Source organism: Canis lupus, chromosome 17 (assembly GCF_003254725.2).
Source record: "Canis lupus dingo isolate Sandy chromosome 17, ASM325472v2, whole genome shotgun sequence".
NCBI classification, from domain to species: Eukaryota; Metazoa; Chordata; class Mammalia; order Carnivora; family Canidae; genus Canis; species Canis lupus.
The window spans coordinates 63,897,933-63,917,604 of record NC_064259.1 but is presented as its reverse complement, the minus strand read 5'-3'; the positions used below and the strand labels follow the sequence as shown (position 1 = coordinate 63,917,604).

At 41.3% G+C, this 19,672-nt stretch overlaps 1 protein-coding gene and 1 pseudogene across 5 annotated transcripts in view; one reads left to right on the top strand and one right to left on the bottom strand.

Annotated features, from left to right (window-relative positions):
* The window catches only part of OVGP1 (oviductal glycoprotein 1), a 30,236-nt gene extending 25,500 nt beyond the window's left edge, over positions 1-4,736 (bottom strand). For all 5 annotated transcript variants that reach the window (XR_003139429.3, XR_004806193.2, XR_003139430.3 and 2 more), the window contains exons 1-2: positions 4,716-4,736; positions 3,148-3,263 (exon numbers count right to left, since the gene is read on the bottom strand). The gene's annotated coding sequence lies outside the window, so the exon portion shown is untranslated. The remainder of the gene's footprint in view (positions 1-3,147; positions 3,264-4,715) is intronic.
* A 724-nt stretch (positions 4,737-5,460) lies between these two features.
* Positions 5,461-19,447, top strand: LOC112664944 (ATP synthase F(0) complex subunit B1, mitochondrial-like; annotated as a pseudogene).
* The last annotated feature ends 225 nt before the right edge of the window (positions 19,448-19,672 follow it).

The window sequence follows — 19,672 nt, the reverse complement described above, 5'->3', positions numbered from 1 at the left end:
TTTGCTTGTATATGTTTAGAATATTTCTGGAGGAACAATGAAAAAGTATTCTGGAACAGTAACAGTGGTTGCCTCCTCAGAGGCACACCTGATAACTGCAAGTTCCGTTTGTGAGAGAGACAAACTGTCCTCTATAATGTACCTTGTACCCTTTGAATTTTTTTTTTGCCATCAACACTTACTATTCTAAATAAATTGAACTTAGAAACAAAACAAAAAAACAAAGTTCTCTTTCTTAAAATTGAACTAAGAAGCTGCTGCCAGTCTGCCAGTGCCCCTTTCCTACCTCCTCTTTCACATTCCCCTCCTCCCAGTTTTAGAAGGGATATGCACTTCTCACCCACCCATCTCACCATGGTACAAAGCCCAGGTGTCCAAAACCCTAAGGTATTTTTTTTTAAGATTTATTTATTTATTTATGATAGACACAGAGAGAGAGAGAGGCAGAGACACAGGAGGAGGGAGAAGCAGGCTCCATGCCGGGAGCCCGACGCCGGACTCGATCCCGGGACTCCAGGATCACGCCCTGGGCCAAAGGCAGGCGCTAAACTGCTGAGCCACCCAGGGATCCCTCCAAAACCCTAAGGTATTAAACAAAAGGGGCTTTTCCCTGAAAGCCAAAGAGCATCTGGGTAAAATTCAGTGCAGAGGCTGGCCCTGTTTCATCCTACCACAAACCACAACACACCACAAACAACTAGAGAATTCTGGGATTCTATTTCTGCCTAACAATGAAAATTTTGAAAACTATGACAGATGGTTATCCTGAGGACACATCTGACAAATTTAACTGAACTTAAAAATGAAGTCAGACATTTTCTGATAGAAAGTTGAGTCTAGGGATGCCTGGGTGGCTCAGTGGTTGAGCGTCTGCCTTCGGCTGAGAGTGTGACCCTGGGGTCCAGGGATCGAGTCCCAGATCAGCCTCCCCACAGGGAGCCTGCTTCTCCCTCTGCCTGTGTCTCTGCCTCTCCCTGTGTGTCTCTCATGAATAAATAAAATCTTAAAAAAAAAAAAAAAAGAAAAGATAAAAGAAAGTCGAGTCTAACTTGGCCAGCTGGCTTAACAATGCAGGTTGGTTTTTAGCCAGTTAGGTTATTTGGTTGACATTTTGCATAGATTAAAGGAGCTTAAACTGCAAATCCAAAATTTTGACAAACGTGTGCTTGAAACCAGTGCACTATATGGGCAGAAAGTACCTCCTTTGCAATTATTTAAACTTAGATGCCAATTTAAAAATGTGGTACAGGGTAGTTTTTAAAAAAATTTTCAGGAGGGCTACATGCCAAAAACTTTGAAGATCACTGCTCTATGATGCTTAGAGGCTGTGGAAACCACCTGAAGGTATTTACCAGACTACCAGAGATAGTCTGAATATGACTCTAACCAAGACCGAAGGATGTAATCAAACCACCTTTCATAGTTCTTTCCTAGCCCTAGAATCGATAGAAAGCCAACACAATGAAAAGGAATTGACCACTCACTTGAAAGCAAAGTTCAAAGACAAGAACCATGGGAAAATATAAAAGATAAATAAGTGGTTGTTCTGCCCTCAAGGGATTTACAATTGGGGGGGGGGGGAGCGGGGAGGGAGTAAGACAGAAATACAAAGAACTGATGAAATATGGTGAATGGAAGAAGTGCTGAAGGAGTTAGTGCAGACCAGGAAAATCCCTCATAGGGCAGCCTGGGTGGCTCAGCAGTTTAGCGCCACCTTCAGCCCAGGGCCTGATCCTGGAGACCCTGGATGGAGTCCCACATAGGGCTCCCTGCATGGAGCCTGCTTCTCCCTCTGCCTGTGTCTCTGCCTGTCTCTCTCTCTCTCTCTCTCTCTCTGTCTCTCATGAATAAATAAATAAAATCTTAAAAAAAAAAATCCCTCATAGACCTAAGAAACAAAAGACATCAGTGTTTTAACACTGACTATTTGTTAAATCCTGGACTCTGAAGGTCTGGGATATGTATGAGTTTCTGTTTTTTTGCTTTGGCACATATGTGAATCATTCACTTTGCAATTAGAATTGGCAGGGAGGGATCCCTGGGTGGCGCAGCGGTTTGGCGCCTGCCTTTGGCCCAGGGCACGATCCTGGAGACCCGGGATCGATTCCCACGTCGGGCTCCCGGTGCATGGAGCCTGCTTCTCCCTCTGCCTGTGTCTCTGCCTCTCTCTCTCTCTGTGACTATCATAAATGAATAAAAATTAAAAAACAAAAAAAAAAAAAAAAGAAGAATTGGCAGGGAATGGCACTTAGACATTGAGGGAACCAGGTAATCACCCGGCACCTACATCTCTTAACCACACACACATTAATGCTCTAGGCATCATCTTCATGAAGAATGACTCCCAGAATAAAGTCAGCTGCTACTACTGTTAATGAAAGAGAGTAAAAAAAAAAAAAAAAAAGATTTTTTTAAAGTAACATTAATAGAAAGTGATGATTCTCACCAGAAAAACAGAAACCTTATGGAAGTGAATATTCAAAAGTGCAAGATACACAAGTTTCAGAGTGTATACTTGGAGAATGCCAAGGCTCCACTGTGACTGGGTTTAATTAGGGCAGTTATATTTACAGGGCAAGTAACAGAAGGGCTCGAATGCTATTACAAGAAAATGAGATATTAAACCACAAGCCACGGAAATCATGAAAGGTGAGGGACTACAGATGGAGAGATGAGGTGAGTGCCACTATCAGTGTGAAGTAAAACTTGGAAGCAAAAGGGAGCATCAGAAATGGAAAGGGAGGATCACTGACCAAGTGGAAAAAGATGCCAAAGAACTTGGGAACCCACTGATAGTGAGGAAGCAGGAGGGGTGGAAAAGGCCTGTGAGGTGGAGTCTCATGTGGCTAAAGGATGGGGAGGCCAGTACTAGAAACAGGAAAAACACATGTGTTCCAACAAGAACTTCCTTTAACTGACATGTCCTATGTCATTGCCTACTGGGCTTCTGCAAAGGCCTATTCACAATGTATTGCAATATCTCTAAGGAAATGTTATAGACATGTCATAATAAATCATAATAAATCACTGCATTCTTACAGTAAGCCCAACTTTACTGGGTGAGGCTAATAGGATAGTAAAAACACCCAAAGGATGTGTAAAATGCAGGAGCAATCAGCACAAGGACCCACCAGAAGTCTTTGCTACCTGCGTGCCAGAGCTCAGGACACTGACTGTAGACATGATGTCATCATGCTCATACTTGCAGAACTCGCTGACAATGAGTGTCTGGTTCTTGTCCAGCTCCCACAACTCAACAGCACCTGTTGGGAGTGGGGAGAAGGTTGAGGGAAATGAGTGTGGATTACACCAAGATAGTAATTCACTTTCAGGATTCAAGTGAGTCCACTGTCACTAAACTAATAAAATAAGCTATCACTATAAAAGCAAAAGCAAAATCCACTATCACAAGAGGATTCAGCTAATTTCCAAGTCACCTGGCTTTATGCAGGCATTACTGTTTTCTTAATAACAGTCCAGACAATTAGGCAAGGAAAGTTTCTAGAAAGACAGGAAAAGATGGAATGGCTGGCAAAATCCATTATCTGGCTTCCAGTAAGAAGACACTAGAGATTAAGTTCCAGGAGACATGGAAAAAGTGTCAACAATCTGTGTAGCACACAATCCAGTGTGGTCAAATCTTCCCAATTGGTTGGACATTAGTATTTGTTGAACAATTTGAATAAACACCTTACAGCTTCTTTAAAAATACTGTAAATAACTGACTGTCTTGCACAGTGACAGGTTAAGTACAGAGAGCCCCCCCCAAAAGTTATCTTGAATATGTAGTGCTCAAGCTGAATTGTCAAAGGCTCAGTCTTTAATGCCCACTTTTATCCTTCCATGCAATGCCTGCCAATCCCCAAATTCTGATTTTTTAGTTCCAAGGACTCCACTGCTGAATTTGACTTTCAAAGCAAACAAAGCAGAAGGAAGACAGTTAGAGAGAAGAAAACAGGAGGAAATAGAGACAGCACAGACTGGCTTAAGCATCATCTTTAAGATCAAGATTATCCTTAGTCTGGGTTGAGGGGGGGGGATATGGGAAGGTTGCCGGGAAGAAAAATGGTTCTGATCCATTTCTTGTTTTTTTTTTTTATAAAGTTATTTTTTATTGGTGCTCAATTTGCCAACATACAGAATAACACCCAGTGCTCATCCCGTCAAGTGCCCCCTCAGTGCCCGTCACCCAGTCACCCCACTCCCCTGCCCTCCTCCCCTCCACCACCCCTAGTTCGTTTCCCAGAGTTAGAGTCTCTCCTGTTCTGTCTCCCTTTCTGATATTTCCCACTCATTTTTTCTCCTTTCCCTTTTATTCCCTTTCACTAATTTTTATATTCCCCAAATGAATGAGACCATATAATGTGTGTCCTTCTCGGATTGACTGACTTCACTCAGCATCATACCCTCCAGTTCCATCCACGTCGAGGCAAATGATGGGTATTTGTCGTTTCTAATGGTGAGTAATATTCCACTGTATACACAGACCACATCTTCTTTATCCATTCCTGACCCATTTCTTAATTTTGTTAGAAATTCCCACGAGGCAATTCAGAATCTCCGAAAAGCATTTTCCTGCTACACAAGATCTCTCCTTCAGACCAACACCCCGAAGCTCCCCCTAGCATTGAAGATGGGACATTAAAGATTGAGCCCGGTCCGCCCCACGTCCCATCCTTCATTCCACCTGTGGGGTTGAGGAGACAGGGACTCACCTGAGTCGGACGCCACTAGGATACCTGTCCCCAACCCAGGGCGGCCGGCCACTCCGGCCTCTGTCTGCACAGCGGAGCAGAAGCCTTCGTTGGGGGCGGCACAGGGGTCCTTGAAGAGCCAGAGCGAGCCAGCCCAGCAGCGGGCACTCAGGCTGCAGGCCCCAAGCAGGAGCGCCCCGTGGACGGGAAGCACCAGCGGCCAGCGCGGGAGCAGAGAGCAGGCTCGTCTCCATGGTGACCGCACAGCGGCTCGCGGCCGGGTCGCGATCTGAGCTCAAGGACCCGGCGCAGGGGTGGGGACTGAACTAAGCGACGCGAGCCAGGGGGCGGGGCGGGGCGGGCTGGAAAGGGCATCGCCCCCAGCCCAGGTGAGGGGGCCCCCGGGCCCGGGACCTCGGCTCCCCGGGCCGACACTGCGCAGCCTCTAACTGCGGTGCCAAACGAGCGGGTTCCACTCGCGGGGGGCGCTGGGGGGGGCGGGGCTCCCTGCCGCATCTCCACGGCTCCAGCTCCAACCTGGACGCAAACTGGGCGCGCGCCCGAGACTCGGCTCCCGGAGCCCCCGCGTGGTACCCTCCGGGCCTCCGCTCCTTCCCACAGGCTCCGGCCACTCTGTGTCTCGCGAGAACTGCTTCTACGGTTCCGTGGCGCGGTCGGCAGCGCCCTCTGGCAAAAGGTTCATCCCGCGCCATGCCTAGTATCGCGAGAAAAAAATTCGAGGCAAAGGTAATGGACGGAGGGCGCCATGCTTTCCTCTCGCGAGACTTGTGAGCGGCCGTCTTCGGCAGTCTTCCTGCGGCCCCCGAGGGAGTACCTGGTCCAGGTGTCAGTGACGCCGACGCTGCTGCGGGGGGCCTCGTTGACCTTGCTGTTCCGGGCGGTGCTTTCAGCGGCCGCCGCGGTGGGTGAGAGGCCTACACCCTGGTCCGAGCTGTCAGAGTGATTGCAAAGGAGCGCGTCTAGGGTTGTCGGCAGGGGTGGGAGTAACGGGGGTGCATAAAGGTGCAGCGAGACTTGGGCCTGACCGGGGTATGCATCCCCCCCCCCCCCGCAAGGGTGGCGCGGGGGCCTCGGGGCGCAGGGAGGGCGCACGCCCTTAGTGGGCGGGGGACGGTCAGATTTCACCTTGACCTTGCTGACCTGTGCCTTGTTTACCTGCAGCCCCCTGTCTGAAGAATCCAGTTCTTGGTCCAGGGTAAGTGAGAAGGACGTCACGCTTGGTCCTTGTTTTATCACCTCCCTTCACTTCTCCGTAACCCCTCTTAGCTTTACGCCCGAAATCACCCTTTGTTGGGTAATTTTGAAAGGCCTAAAGCTTCATTCCAACAGTGGTGCCCCTGTGACTGCCTGCAACTTTGTCGTCTCGTCTCATGGCAAAGAGTTAAGAGGATAAGTGATGTGTTGTAACAAAACTAGAAGCTGGTTTCGGTGTCTCCGGCCCTTTTTCCCTCGTGATCTTCATCGAGGCTTAAGTGCCGCGGCGGGAATCGGGAGTTTCCAGATCGCTCACTCTAAAACAAGTTTTCTTTTTTTTTTTTTGGAAGGGAATAATTAATAGTGTTTATTTTTTTTATGTAAGATATAAGGAGCATACTCATTTTCTCTCTGTTTTCACATTCTATGCCTAATACATCAGCAAGGCTTTTCCTCCAAATTATATCTGGACTCTAACCACTCTTCCACTATCACTGCTACTGAATTATGAACTGCCATCAACTTTCACCTGGTCTATTTCAGTAGTCTCTTAACTTGTCTCCTTACATCTCTATTCTTGTCCCATTACAGCCCATTCTCCTACTAGCCTTAGGGATTCCATAAGCCCCAGGCCCCAACAAAACCCTTCAGAGCTCCTCTTTCCACAACCCCAGTACAATGTCAATGCTGGGACCTTATCTGTTCATTGCTTATGCCCCTGGCACCTGACATAAAGGTGAGTGAATGTAAGATTGGAAAGGCCTTTATAAAGGATATGCTTGAGATGTTCTGAAGGCTGGGTGGGCTTGGCAGCCAACCTGCCAGGCAGAAAGAGCAGCATGAGACATTTTTTTTGTTTTGGGGAGCTAGAAGTAGTTTCACATGGCTAGAGGGTAGGAGAATGAAGGAAAATGAGGATATAAAATCTGACAGGTGTTGAATCTTATATGCTATGTTAAAGAGTTTGTTTTCTGTAGGCAGGAGAGCCTGTTGAGTTTTGTGTTTTTTAAGATTTTACTTATTCATGAGAGACACAGAAAGGCAGAGACATAAGCAGTGGGAGAAGCAGGCTTCCCACAGTGAATCCTTGCAGGACCTGATCCCAGGATCACGACCTGAGCTAAAGGCAGATGCTCAACCACTGAGCCACCCAGGTGTCCGGAGCCTGTTTAGTTTTTTTTTTTTTTTTTTTTTAAGATTTTATTTATTTATTCATGAGAGATACAGAGACACAGGCAGAGGGAGAAGCAGACTCACCTCTGGGAGCCTGATGTGGGACTAGATCTCAGGATCCTGGGTCATGACCTGAGTTGAAGGCAGAAGCTCAACCACTGAACCACTCAGGTGCCTAATCCTATATAGTTTTAAAGTCAGGTTTGCATTTTAAAAACATTGGCACTAGTGTGGAGGAGCTAAGTTTAAAGGGGTGTTTGTTGAGAAGTAGAGACCAGGTTTTGGATTATTAAGTAGTTTAGGCCAGAGACGATAAGGGCTTTAAGAGAGCCTGTTCAAGAGAGGATTTGAGTTGGCCTAAACTATTTAAATCAGTGGTTCTGGGTGGCTCAGTTGGTTGAGCATCCGACTTTTGATCTCAGCTCAGGTCTTGATCTCAAGGTTATGAGTTCAAGCCCCATGCTGGGCTCCACATTGAGCATGGAGCCTACTTAAAATATAAAAATAAAAATAATAAATCAATGGTTCTCATCCTGGACCAACATTGCCCTCCAAGGGACATTTGGCAATGTCTGAAGATGTTTTTGGTTGTCACCACTGGATGGGATGGGGGGATGTTGACTGGCGTTTAGTGTATAAAAGCCATGAGGATACAGCTAATCACTCTACAGTGCATAGAACGTCCTTCCACAGCAACAAAAAATGCCAATAGTGATGAGATTGAGAAACCCTGATTTAAATGAAAGAACCTCGAGCATGATTCTCAAATTACAAAAGTTAGTGGGCTAGCTAAAACATGGGGAGGCAGAAATAACCTTCAAAAGATAAGCAGCTCACCAAAATCAATGAAATAATATAAACCCTTACCTTGCAAAGGGATAGAGGTTGAGTGGGGAGGTGGGGGACAAAAAACATACTGAGGATTTGAAGGAGACTGAGCTGGACAGCATATATAAAAAGACTAGGAAATTTTGTTTCATCATAATTTTAATGAGAGATCAATATGTAGTAACTGCTTAAAATGCAGTCCTGGGCTGTTAGAATATGAGAGTAATTTACTAATCTATGATAATAGTATAATAATTCAAGCTGAGTAATGGTATTAGCAAGTTCTCAATATATATTTGTAGAATGAATGAATTGGTGAAGCTGTATTTAGAGTATTATGTTCAGTTCTGTATACCTCACTGTAGTAAGCAAAACCGGGCAGCTTCTTGTGGACCGTCAGGATTGTGAGAGAACTGAGGTGTTTAACCCAAATACCTGGGCATTGCATGTGGTACACAGAAAAATGAAATTGGAACTAATGGAAAGAGGTTTCAAAGTAGGTACATAGCAGTTCCATTTAAAGATGAACATAATTAGAGCTACCCTACACCGAAAAGGCCTGTTTCACACAGTGGTTAGTTAGCACCCCATCACAGAGAGTACTCAAGTCAAAGTTCTTGCCATCAAGGTGCTCACAACACAGTGAATATATAATTGCTAATCCCTTACATAGAACTTTACTGTATGCTTAGCACTGTTTGAAGCTCCTTACCTAAAATCCTCAAGCAACCCTGTAAACTCATTCTATATTCCCACACTACTAGAGAAATCTGCGATTACAAAAGTTTAATCTACTTAAAGTCAAATGGCAGGTCTAGGATTTAAAGCAAGATAATCTGGGGATCCCTCAGTGGCTGAGTGGTTCAGCGCCTGCCTTTGGCCCAGGGAGTGATCCTGGAGTCCTGGGATCAAGTCCCGCATTGGGCTCCCGGCATGGAGCCTGCTTCTCCCTCTGCCTGTGTCTCCGCCTCTCTCTCTCTCTATGTCTATCATGAATAAATAATACATAAAATCTTTAAAAAAAAAAATAAAGCCAGATAATCTGGCGGCAAAGTCTATGTTCTTATATATTGCAGTTCTAATAATAAACATACAAAGTGCTAGACAGATGATCTTTAAGACATACAGAAGGGCTTCTAGTATTGGTAGAAAGTTATATGCAACTTTAAATAAGTCGTTTGCCTGCCACATAGCTAATTATTGGACCCTAACTTTCCCATTCCTGGTCTGTTCTCTTTGCATTATGACAGCAGCAAACTGCCTCAGTCCTCATCCCCATTCATTGTTTCTACTAATAGTGCATACATTATGTTCTCTTTAAATTTGTATAATTGCGGAACACCTGGATGGCTCAGCGGTTAAGCATCTGCCTTCGGCTCCAGGCGTGACCTCGGAGTCCCAGGATCGAGTCCCACGTCGGGCTCCCTGCATGGAGCCTACTTCTCCCTCTGCCTGTGTCTCTGCCTTTCTCTGTGTGTGTGTCTCTGAAGAATAAATAAAATCTTAAAAAAATAAGTAAATAAATTTGTATAATTGCTACCCATAGGGTATTGCAGGCAATAAGAATCTTCCACACAAGGCAGCCGAGTCTTGCACCTATACCTTGTGTTCCTGAATATGGAGGAAAAGTTTGTTTGGGGCTGATCCCCAAAGAATTCTTCCAGTTCCTTTATCCCAAAACTGGAGTAAGAGGTGAGCATTTGCCCAGTGTTTGGTAGTACGTTTAGGTGGTATGGTTTGTTTACCTAGGATTTTGGTCGTCTCTTACGTCTTCTATGTATGCACAAAAATGAAGTCAAAGGTAAATTCTGGAAGTAACTGAATATAACAGTTGTGATTTGGTTGCCCTAACTTGTCTTTGTGGTAAATGTGGTTGGGATTTTAACTTGATTTTATACCATTGTCTCCATTTGTTGATAAATCACAGTCACTGAATGCCAGGTAGTCTTCTAGTCTGTGAGCTGAGGTGCCTGCCATCCACGGAGCACACAATCCTATTATAGGATAGACAGGAAAGAAATGAGTAACTGTATAATATATTGTCAGGTAGTGGAAAGAGCTGTGGATTAAAATAGAGATTATTAAATTGTATATATAAGTAAAAACAGAAGTTGGGCAATATTAGGTTTTTTTCCCTTTTAACAAAGCATACACTCTTCTGAAATCTTACATTTTCATAGTGCAGTCTGCTTTCATTTACATTATTTAATCCTCACAGCAGTCCTGTAAGAAATTTTTATTACCAAGAAGCACTAGAAACTTAAGAATTGGCTGAGATTTATTCTCTCTTTAGTTTATGGGTTGGACTTAAACCCAGGTTCCCACTTCACAATTCTTACACCACCTACTGCTGTGACGAGGGGACTCTGGAAGCCAAAGGTTGTTTGTTTTTTTAACCCTTCAGAAGGTGGCCGAAAATAGCGTTTCTATAAGAAACGTCAGGGTCCTCGATCCCCACAGGTGATAAAAATATTACCTACTATAGGCTTTTTTGCAAATTCACATTTAAAATTTTGAATTTACATTCACTTTTAAAATTTATATATTGGAGACATTTTAAAAAGAGCTATTGAAACTTTTTATGGGATGCTGGATAAAATAGTTTTGAGACTGTTACCCTCTTATTCTTGTAGTACATCCTTTGGTATTCATTTTGTGCAGAAACACTAAAATGCTGCCCTTTAGAGGGCAGCTTTGTCCTTCCCTAGTGCTGCTGAGGCACAACAGAAAATCCTAAAGAAATGTACATCATGGTTTTGTGTCCTTTCAGAACTCACAGCCTGGTTAAAGAAAAAGATAGCTAGTTTTGAAGCATTATATAACTAGGTGCTATAGGAATTGAGAATCCTGATACTGAATTCATCGTTATAGATACATACTACTTTCTCTTGGGGTTTTTTTTCTTTGTTTGCTTGCTTGCTTGATTTCCAGTGCCAGGCTCCTATTCGGTAAAAACAGGCAGGAGTGGATAAATTTTATATTTACCAATGTTCCCATTCAAAAAATAGTATATCTTGCTGCACAAATTACTTAAGCAGTTGTGCTAGGCACTTTACATACATTATTTCTCAGTTTCATCCACCCTGTGAAGAAAGTTCTGTTCCCATTTTACAAATGAGGAAACTAAACAGAAAGATTTAATGATATAAGTTCAGTTTCTTCTATGTTATAGTTAGATTCCCTGAAATCTAGATCCTTTTTGTCAGCGCTACCATACTGCTCTTCAGTGTATGGTTATTTTTAATCCAGTTACTTTAAATCATTACATAACACCTTCAACTAATCAGATGTAGAACTTTCTGTCTTTCCTTTCAGATGTAGTATATCTATCATAAAATAACTTTTCCTTCTTTTAGGACCCTATGTGCTTTGAACTGGACTTACCTTATATTTTCTGTCCAAAGAAATACAGTGTGATTATTGCAGACCTTCTCTGCCATATCAACAACAGGGTTGCTTATCTATGTAGTTAAAAAATATGGTGCCTCTATTGGAGAATTGGCTGATAAACTCAGTGAGGTAAGAACTGTAAACCTTATTTTAAACTATTAAAAGCATCAGTACCATCAAGTGATGTTTCTGATGTTCATGTTAGGGGACAAGCATATAGAAATGAATCTAATTACACTGATTAAAATTATATGTTAATGTTGGGTATTAATTTGAGAAAAAATTTTAAAATCTACCAAACTGTCCAGTTTTTCCATAGTTGTGCTCATTCAACAAAATACTGCATAGCTATTGCTCACAATTATTTTTAAGGATTTGTGCATTTCTCCCTGTATATGTATGTTTCTTTGTGTTTTCACAAATGAAGAATATAACTGAAGAAGTATAGAATGAAGCTATTTTTGTTACCTTTTAGGTTCTCACTGATCTTTGTTGTAAAATCATAATTGCAGCAAAAAATTGCCCAACTGGAAGAGGTGAAACAGGCTTCCATCCAACAGATCTAGGATGCAATTGATAGGGAGAAGTCACAGCAGGCACTGGTTCAAAAGCACCATTACCTTTTTGATATCCAGAAGGTAGGTTTCAGAACCTTCTAAGGAAAATAAAGTTATTCATTTGTGTGCATTTAAAACAAAAATTTGGGATCCCTGGGTGGCGCAGCGGTTTGGCGCCTGCCTTTGGCCCAGGGCGCGATCCTGGAGACCCGAGATCGAATCCCACATCGGGCTCCCGGTGCATGGAGCCTGCTTCTCCCTCTGCCTGTGTCTCTGCCTCTCTCTCTCTCTCTCTCTCTGTGACTATTGTAAATAAATAAAAATTAAAAATAAATAAATAAATAAATAAAACAAAAATTTGAATTTTATGGGAATTGGTTGAATATGTTGAGCATATAGTATTTAGAAAAGAGGTAGTGTTTGGCAATTACAGGTATTTAGATATTTAATATATCAAGTGGATAAATAGTTACTCTAAAATTAAGGGTTATAAAAACATATTTTTGGATCCACACAGAAGGACAGTAGTCATTAAATTATAGCTGACTAAAAAATGGTATTCACTATCTAACTAAGGCCGTAGGTGGAATACATGCTGTGTGTTTCATATGTGCTTGCTGTGAGGAAATCTTACTTGACATACTTACTTGCAGTGAGGAAATCTGATACTTTACATTCCAATTCATAAAGCAAATTCAGATAGCTGTGAAGCTTTTTTACTATGTCAAGGCATCATTAGATTAAAAATACTTCATATCTAAGAATATCCTCAAGAATTTTTATTTAAACAATCACATTGTTACCTACTTTGAGATCCTACTTTATCCTTCATATTTATAGTGAGATGCCCTTTAATTGAAATTTTATGTTAAAGAAGCACATATGATATGAAAAATGAGGTACTAAGGTAAAATATATGAAGTATTAAGGATCTAGGCCAGTATTTCCTAGTGTGGTTTTCGTACCACACGTATCAGTCAGTTCTCTTTGGTGCAGGTTTATGGACCCAGCCCAAGATTTGTAGATTCAGAACTTCTGCCTAAGAATCTATATATTTAAGAACTGATCTCTAAGGATTCTTAAGCACATAAATGTTTAAAAACATCAGGAAACTTTAAAACCTCTTTCTCTACATACTGAGGTTTCAACCAGAGAATGCTTCCTACCTCATACATGATATGTACACAAAATTTGACTTTTGGAGATGTAACTCTTTCATAAGAATCAGATGGTAGTCTTTATATTTTTACTTATTTATGAAAAAATGACTACTGATAGGGCTATTTCTGTGTGGAGACTCTGGCAGGTGTTTGGGAATAAAAGAAAGTCTGCCTTTATGGAGTCTGCTTTCCAGCCAGGGCTTTAAGGGGACAGAAAAAAAAAAAAAAAAATTGAGCAGGTAGGAATGTCAACTGGTAATAAGTGGTATGTAGAACAATAAACTATGAAAGGAAAAGAGTTTTATAGGGCAGTCTAGAAAGGCCTCTAATGTGATAGTTGAACAGACACCTGAAGAAATGTTGGTGCAAGCTATGTGGACTTCTGGGGAAATAGTATTACAGCAGAGGAAAGAAAAATTGCAAGGTCCCAAAACCTGGAAGCTTATTTGATATGGTCAAGGAATAGTAAGGAGACCAGTGTAGTTGAAGCAAATGGATGAGGAGGAGAAAAGCAAAGTAGAGAGTGGTCAGGGACTAGATCGGGTCAAGCCTTAAAGGCTTCTCTGTGGACTCTGACCTGTCCTCTATCTTCAGTGACCTGTCATTGAAGCTTTTAAGCAGAGGGGTAATACCATCTCACTTGCCTTTTGAAGGGTCACTCTGATTGCCTTGTTGGAAATAGCCTTTGGTCTGGTAGCACTGGTTTGAAATACCTACTAGTTAGCCAAGTAGAATTATGAGGTGTAGACCATTACATAATATATGAGTCTGGAATTTATGGGGAGAATTCCAGGCTGAAGATTTGGGAATCATAAGCTGACAGGTGGCACTTAAAGTTATAAGACTAGAACATGGTGGGGGGAAAACCGGTGACAAGGACAGTTGTAGTGTGTAGTCATCCTAGTTATGGTCAAGAAATAAAGGGCCCAAAATTTGCCATGGATTTAGCAACATGAAGGTTGTTGGTGACTTTGATAAGGGCTATTTTTGGTGAAGTGATGGGAGTTGGTTGAAGAAAAAGTAAGGGAAATTGGAGTCAGAATATAGACAGCTGTCAAAATTGTCAATGCGTTTTATTGTAATGCGAGGCAGAGAAATTGGTTGCTTAGGAGAGGAGGATGTAGAAATCAAGAGTTATTTTATTTTATTTTTTAAAGATTTTATGTATTTATTCATGAGAGGCAGAGGAAGTAGAAGCAGGCTCCATGCAAAGAGCCTGATGTGGGACCTCCATCCTGGGAATCCTGGATCAGGCCCTGAGCCAAAGGCAGATGCTCAAGTGCTGAGCTGCCCAGACATCCAGAGAGATTTCTTTTAAAGGATGGAAAGTATGATTACGTGTTAGTGTCTGATGAAAGGGAAGAGAGAGATTTGCTAGAGTGCTGTCTTGTCAGTAGGCCAGAGGGCTTGGAATGTAACGTGCAGGTGGAGGGGCTGGCATGGACAGCCCAACCACAGTTACAGAAAAGAAGGCAAAGTACGTGAGTATGGATTCAGGTAGGCTGGTTTATGTGGCAGTAGCAGTTTGTGGAAATTCTTTCAGTGCTCCCCTTTTCTCAGTGAACTAGGATGAAGATCATTTGCTGAGAGTGAAAGTAGTCAAGGAGATACTAGAGATTTAGGAGGAAGAAGACCGGGAGGGGGGGGCGGTGAATGGACTAATAAAGAAATGTAACTTAGAGGTGTTGAAGGTCTGCTTGAGATTAATGTCTCTATTTAATAGGCAAACCTATGAGGATCCTCATTACAGACTAGAAGATAACATCCCTGTCACTGTTATCAATTCCATATCATTCTGGAATTAGTAACTAGATTCGAGAAGAGAAAGGAATAAGAGGTATATAATTTAGAGAAGAAAAGGCAGTTATCCTGATTTGAAGGTTACCTGATTATATAACTAGAAAACCTGAGAGTATCAATATAATTATTAAAATAATAACCCGATTCAGTCAGATGTCTGGGTACACCATAAATATCTAATAAACAAAATCAGTACCCTTCCATATGCAAATAGCAGTCATTAGCAAATACACCAAAAGATAAACCGTCTAGGAAAAGATGCCTTTAGTAAACTTCACTAGAGATGTACAAAGTTTTTATTCTAAAAAACATTCTTGTGAGGTGTAAGGTTCTAAGAACTTCGTTCTTAGATTGGAAGATTCAGTGTTCTAAAGACATCAGTTCGTTTATTTATTTATTTATTTATTTATTTATTTATTTATATTCTCTCTACTTTAATCTCTACGTTTAACACATTCCAAGGAGGAATATACTAATACCTGGGGGGAGAGGATGTTGCGATTTGGACAAATAGATTAGTAAAAAAAATAAAAATGAAGAAAATAAGGTAGTGTAGCTGAGAATATTTTGAAAAGTAGTAATGAGGAACAATCTTGAGTGAAAACCTGTTATAAGATTATAAGGAATTGTAAATAGAGTGGTTCAGTGCATGAATACAAAGGGGGTAGCATGGCAGAAAAGGTCTGGAGATGGAGCTAAATGCTAAGGCAGTCAGACATGGCAGTTTTGTCATAGAGGGGAGAGAAGTGTAGACACAAGGTTGGTTTCTTACCTTTCTACTAAAGTAAAATTCAAATGAATTAAAGATCTTTGTAAGAAACAAAGCCATAAAAGTAGAAAAAAACAAAAAATACAGTACCTTTGGGGTTGACAAGGCCTTTCTAATAAAGATAACAAAATCCAGAACCTTGTGTACGGTAACCAGTGTTAAGGAGACTTACTGCAGTGGTCGTTTTATAGTGTGTATGAAATATTGAATCTATGTTAAACATCTGAAATTATACCTCAACTTAAAAAAATTCCATGGATAAAGAAGATGTGTATATTAGACACGATAAAATATTGCTGAGCCATAAAAATGAAACTTTGCCATTTGCAACAACACGGATGGAGCTAGAAAACAAATGAACATGGAAGAAAGAGAGGCAAACCAAGAGATAGACTCTTAGCTGTAGAGAACAAACTGATGGTTATTAGAGGTGGGGGGAATGGGTGAAGTAGGTGATGGGGATTAAGAGTACACTTTGCTGTGATGAGCACAAGGTGATGTATGGAAGTGTTGAATCACTAAATTGCACTCAAAGTATTACTGTATGTTAACTAACTGGAATTTAAATAAAAACTGGGAAGAGAAAAAAGAAATTTAAAAAATCCATAAACTATAAGGAAAAATTGTTAAATTGACCTCACAAAAATATTACATGTAACAACTAGCATGAACAAAGTTAAATGACAAACTGGGAAGAATGTGCACGTTCCATGTGACACCAAAGGGTCGTTCTTGATGGGCCGCCTGGGAAAGCGGGGCTCCAAGATGGCGGATCATCCCGCCAGCCCTCTCCAAGATGGCGGACTTCCCGCATCCTTCACTGCGGCCTCCACGGCACCATCAGGAAACTGGAACTTTCCACCCAGGAACTTCCCAATTGGGAGCCGCCCATCACGGGCTTCCCCCACCCCATGCCCTCCGTACCTTACCTTATATGGACGCAAGCCTGTGCCCTGCCTCAACCCGATAAAAGGACCCCGCCAACTCCCTCCCAGCCCGACTTCCCCGACTGACTCTCTCTGTCTCTCTCTCCCCCTCTCCCTCCCCTCCCCCCTCCTCTTTCGAGTCGTGGAATCTCGCCCGAAGGTGCTTGCAATAAAGTTCATCTCTCGGATCCCCTTGCCTCGTAGCCTCTTTTCTTACACCGTCAGCGGGAGCAACTTCACAGTTATTTTAGGAGAGACCAATATCCCAGTAGAAAACTAGGCATAGGACACAGACCTTAAATACATGTAAACGATTTCTAAGTATGTCAATGTTCTTAGGTAATGACAATTAAAATTCATATTTTTTCCGCTTATGAGAATAGAGAGTATAAAAGGTTTTAAAAATATCGTTGGTCAGGGAGTGATAGGCAGTTGTGTTGCTGGTAGGACGGTGAAGTAGCACAACTTTATCTGGAATGTGACAGTATTAATTAAAGAGCATCGGCTTTATAGCCTGGCTCCTTGTATTCAGGTCTTGGCCTGCTTCACAATTTATTAGCTCTGTAACCTTGGATAAATTACTTAGCTTCTGCCTCAATATCTTTACTGGAAATTGGGTGTAATAATAACTATCCCATGGTATGATTATAAGACTTAACTGAATTGACACACAGTTTTTAGAACATAGATACTCAACATGTTATTATGAGAGCAAGTATTTACACATAAGTGCAAAGACATACAATAGATGTAGCATTATTTCTAGTAGAAAAATAGAGCTTAGTTAAATGAACTCTGGATTATGGAACACCAGTATAGTAGAATTCAATGTAACTTAAAATTGTGGTGGATCTATATGTCATAGTTAGTAAAAAGTGATGTTTGTGTGCACGTGCATGCCTGCCTGCACCTGTATTTTGTTTATTGAATATTTCATTTTCTTTCCTTTTTTTTTTTTTTTTTTTTTTTAAGATTTTATTTAGTCATTCATGAGAGACACAGAGAGAGGCAGAGACAGGAGAAGCAGGCTCCGTACAAGGAGCCTGATGTGGGACTTGATCCCAGGACTCCGGGATCACACCCTGAGCCAAAGGCAGACGCTCAACCGCTGAGCCACCCAGGCATCCCATTTATTGAATATTTCTGTGAAGGAGTTACAAGAAGTACAGGAAAATGGTGGCCTTGGGTGGGCTGGAAGAAACTTACTGTATATACTTTAAAATATATTTTTACCATATGTTATTAGTTTATTTAGCACATGCATCTCTTACGCACTCCTATTAAATAAAACAATTTTGCATAAAATACCAGAAAGTGGTGGGGTATTCTAACCAGCAGAATCCACAGAGTATAGAAGTGACCCTTCAATGATACAGAGGTTTTTTAAATTATTAATTCTTAATTTTGCTTCAGAACAGCATTGCTATGGCACTGGAGCTCACTTACGGGGAACAGCTGCATGGAGTGTACAGGGAAGTGAAGAATCACCTAGACTGTCCTATCTCTGCAGAACATGATACATCAAAAGGAGCAAGAGCACATGATAAGCTGGGTGGAGAAGCATGTGGTGCAGAGCATCTGCCCAGCAGGTACATGGTGTTCTGAAGTTTCTGGAATTGTACTGATTTCTCTTACAAACCTCTGCTGATGTTCTGGTGCGATAGGAGTAGCTGGCAAGGAGTCTTTAGCCTAGAGACGGTGGGGTCACCCTGCTTCATTTTCTGGGTAGTGGTAACTTGAAAGACACTGCACAGCTACCGTGATGGCCTTCCTCTTTCCTCAGAATTTGGTCACCAAAGAGTCTCTTGCTGTCAGAGACAGTGACAATTGAGAGCACTGTGGCACACTTGTATTCAAGTTCCGTCACTTAGGAAATGCTAACCAACATAGTTCATTTCTCTGTACAACAGACTGGATAAAGCTATTTCTGAGTTCCTTTCATTTCCTAATTCCATTATCTCTTCTATTTTTTCTTCCCAGCTTCTTAAATCATTGGTCTTAAACAAATGCTTTTTATTACTCAGCTAAATTTGTTTTCTAAAGTTTATATATTTTGTATTATGACTTGATTTCTTTCCCAAATATATACAGTATGTAGGCATTTATAATCATTTTCTGTTGTAACCATCAGGGACTAGAAGAACAGGGTCTACCAACATTTAATGGATTTTTTTTCCAGTAAATTGTCTTTTGCATAAAAGTAACATACTTAACAATTGATGAAAATACACAAAAAAGAACACCTTTTATTCTTAACATTTGTGTCATTAATGTTTGTTAGGCTGCTGTTTTTCAAGCAGCTGTTAGCTATGCAAGCTAACATCGTTAGCATGTGGTTATAGCAGTGTCTGGCTTCCAATTCTATATAGATTTCACTCAAAAGCTGTGAGCCTGGGGATTTTTAACTAATTCCCTGGATTTGCTTAGAATAAATTGCATCACCCTTATGGTACATAAAATATTTCTAGTAGTCTGTCAGTCTTGAGATTCTGTAGGAACCTTGAGATCTTATAGGAGGTATCCTTTAGAATTACAGTGTTTATACCCTTCTGTGATTTGGAAACATCTAACCAGATTTCTCTTCCCTTATCACAGGAAAAGGAGACCATTGCCAAGTGTACTGCAGGTCTAAAGCTGCTTGCAAAGAAGGCTCCATCACAGCCAGTTCTGTAAATGCATCTATCCCAGTGGAGAGAGCTAGAAGCAATTGACTAAAGAAACTAGTCTGTGACAAAATCTTTCTGTATTGCTGTCTACTGAAGTTACACTTAACCTTTTCTAAAAATGCAAAGTTTGTTTCGTATAGTGAGAAAATTAAAACGATGTATTGGCCAGCGAGATGTTTTTCATCCTTTTTATATGTATTTTGAGTTCCATGATCAATATTGAAAGAGCAGTTTGCTTTTAATAAAATTTGTTGACTGACTAAATACTACCAAGTTATAGTTTAAACTTGTAATTAATTCTGTCATCTTGCACTTCATTGGTGACAGTTAAAACTAGGTTTTTCAGGTTGCATAGTATTCTGAACTGTTTTAACATCATATGGCTAAAAATTAAACATGTCATGGAACTGATAATTTAGTGGTAAGCTATTTCTGGCTAATAGGTTATAGGAAATTTAAAGCTTTTTATTATTCTTAAAATAACTAAAGGAAAT